The 3,093-nt window shown below is 36.8% G+C and overlaps 1 pseudogene across 1 annotated transcript; it reads right to left on the reverse strand.

Moving 5' to 3' along the window:
• Nucleotides 1-517: 517 nt before the first annotated feature.
• Nucleotides 518-1,970, reverse strand: LOC149560566 (peroxidase 5-like; annotated as a pseudogene). Its single transcript, XR_016363355.1, has 4 exons — nucleotides 1,716-1,970; nucleotides 1,447-1,633; nucleotides 1,195-1,360; nucleotides 518-1,112 (listed from the first exon to the last, which is right to left on the reverse strand). The product of XR_016363355.1 is annotated as a peroxidase 5-like (transcript).
• Nucleotides 1,971-3,093: the final 1,123 nt, after the last annotated feature.

Here is a 3,093-nt window from a genome sequence, read left to right on the forward strand (position 1 = left end):
GGCTTTATTAGAAGAGTGGTTCGGAGATCCTCTAGTGTCAACAGTGGGGCACATGGAGATGTAGTGGCTAGTGGATCTAAACATGAGGATTTTTTTATACATCCTAGGACTTGTTGATACATCCTAAATACATGTTGGTTAATATGTGTTAAGATTTATGTGTTAGAAATGTTATGGACTAGTGTTGTCACAAGCTCTATTACCATAGTAACCTATTATACCTGTGAATCTTAGTTGTTGTAGTATTAATGAGATACATGCAACCTTGTCTAAATATAAGCCAAACTGAAAAAGGGCATTATCTCAGTTCATAAAAATAGATACATTGCAATTATTTTAACTTTCCCTAAAATAAATGTTCCCTAAGATATCTAATAAAACATTTTCAAAACTTGCAAGTTGAATATTAACTTGACCTTTCAGTATAGTAACCTGAGAATCTCGGATTACAAACCATGCTAGGTATATTTGTGACTAATAAAAACGTATAACACTTTTCTTCATTTTGAGTCAGAGAGGCAAGGAGAAAAATCTTAAACAATAATAAAATAATGAATACATTTACACAACTCATCGTTGTATTAAAATTATTTGATTTCATTGGGCAGTTTTGCACTTACGTGCAATCCGCTTCTTAGCTCACGATCTTAATAAAAGAATGAAACTATTACATCTACAATAGCTTATTTATGTTTATTCTTAGTTGGGGGTGCGACATTGCTTCCTTATCTCCCCCCGGGATCCGGTCAACACATCAATCGAACCCATCTTCACCATCGCTCTACCAAAATTCCTCCTCCAAATGGTTGGATACTTGGCGTTAATCCTCGCCAGCCTTGAAGTCGCATCATTTGACATCAATGTCTGGTCAGATTTCAACAACCCACGCTTATTTTCCAAATCGACGTAGTATTTCACATCGAGATTAGTAGGTGTGATGGGATCCAATGGAACAACAACACGAGAGGAAGTAGAGGAAGGTGGACATTTTCCCTTCAATTGAAGGGCATAGCGAGGATCCATGGATGGATCTTGAGCACCCTTTCCGCTGAAGTTGTACAAACGATCTGCACTAAATGATGAACAGTGAGAAACTCCAATAGAATGTGCCCCTGCAAAAATATAAACATCGGTAGTGTTAGAAACTTCCTTGTTCATTAAGTATCTAAGGCACGGCTCTAGGAAAGCAAGTACCTGAAAGAGTAACCATGTCTTCTTGGGACAAATGTTTTTTAGCAAAGAGTTGTGTCAGCTGGTTTACATCGAATGAAGGAGGTGGCAGATTTCCAGGAATATCTGACGCTAGAGATATTCTTCCATCTCTTCATCCTCCCTCAACAGCCCACGTTAAACCGCCAGCCTATTCATAGAATTTACATGCTTAGCTCTTCACAAACATTAGCTTACAAAAATGACTACATTATTCCATCTTAATTCAACTCTTACGTGGTGAGTGCTATCTCTTGCAGCAAATGCCACTATGTCAGCACAAGAAACAACTCCTGGGCACTTTGCTTCAATTCTTGATTTTGCTGCATCAATTATGTCGAAGCCCGAAAGGCTTGGATTGTTTGCAGGGGAGTCTTTTTACATTTCCTGCTGTGGACTCGATAAGGATTGATCCATCAAAACCCTGCAATAACAACTCCCCGTTTAAAAAATAATGACCTTAATTATATCTATGAAAAACTATTGGAATGTTTAACAATACTTACTCTCACGAAGCAATCGTGAAAATGCATCCTTATGAGAGCAGCTGCCACACCAGGTTTTGCTTTAACAGCTTTCCCCACAGCATCGCTTATAATTTCCTCTGCCTCAGGGCATATATGGCGATAGTAACCCACCTTTAACCCGGCTGCAGCAACCACGCTGCTCTGAATTGACTGCAGTAGGATCAATGTAACAAGTGCAAGAATTGTTTTCATTTCTGAAGGCTTGAATAAGTTAATGCGATGATTTTGCTTTGAAAAGAGATGAGATGTTTATATGGGATATGGCACCGGCAGGTATTTAAAGGGTTCTTCTGCCAAACAGCCAGCCGACTCAAGTTAGCCAATTTGACCAAACACCATTCATGATAGGTGAGGGAATTCGATTATTAATATTAAAAGATGCAAATGAATTAATCAATTGCATCATTTGATGCTAATTATATCATTCACTGTTGGCGGCTAATCTGACGTGGGCGGCGCCAACCATTGACAGCTCGATAGATGATTTGTTTAACACATTCTCAAGATTTATTCCATACCAGCTAGCAAATTATTATCTCCTTTATAAAACCGTGATGTTTTGCAGATGCCTCGAAATTAGTGTTAATGACAATGTCGTTGTGCAGATGCCTCGAGATTAGTGTGTATGACAATGAACTGGTCAGTCCTGTAGGCCGATTTCGTAATATTAGTTTTTAAAAGATTACGTTGACCTTACTCGATAGAAATGACCCAGTAAACTTCAGTGCAAAGAAGGAACCATGGAAACTATTTCATACGCTACATAGCACATCATCTTTCTTCTAACAGAAGGTTATGCTAGTAGTTTTATATATATCAAAGGAAGGTTATACTAATAGTTTTATATATATCAAATGTTAATATTTTTGTGTGTACAATAAAGCAATGGTAAGATAATTGTTATCTTTATTATTTTCTCATCCTTGATACCTATGGAATACATCTAATTATAATTATTTTGCCAGTGTTCATCTATTTTTTCAAGAATTTATCTTCTTTGTAAGTTCTGTCTATATCTTTGCACCTCTTTTATCCATTGTGAACTTTATTGGGTCTTGGTTAGAATGACTTCTACTTTGATTATCATCGTCTAAAAGAATGGGTGTTACAAGAACATTGACATTGTTATTAATGAATGAGAAACTATTGTAGTATGTTCCATCATGATATTAGAAATCAAGTGTGGGAGTATCTAAGCTATCAAAATTGTAGATTTGAGATACTTGGCTCTTCAAGTGGTGCACATGAATGTTAGTTTGAGTTCCCATGTCCAAGTTGCAAAAATCTCCCAACGGTCTGCCCAAGTTCCATCTTCTATGAATTTTTCATAGTATTCTTGAAAATTTGTTTCATCTTT

Source organism: Cupressus sempervirens, chromosome 4 (genome assembly GCF_028749045.1).
Source record: "Cupressus sempervirens isolate cs-2001-9-10 chromosome 4, ASM2874904v1, whole genome shotgun sequence".
NCBI classification, from domain to species: domain Eukaryota; kingdom Viridiplantae; phylum Streptophyta; class Pinopsida; order Cupressales; family Cupressaceae; genus Cupressus; species Cupressus sempervirens.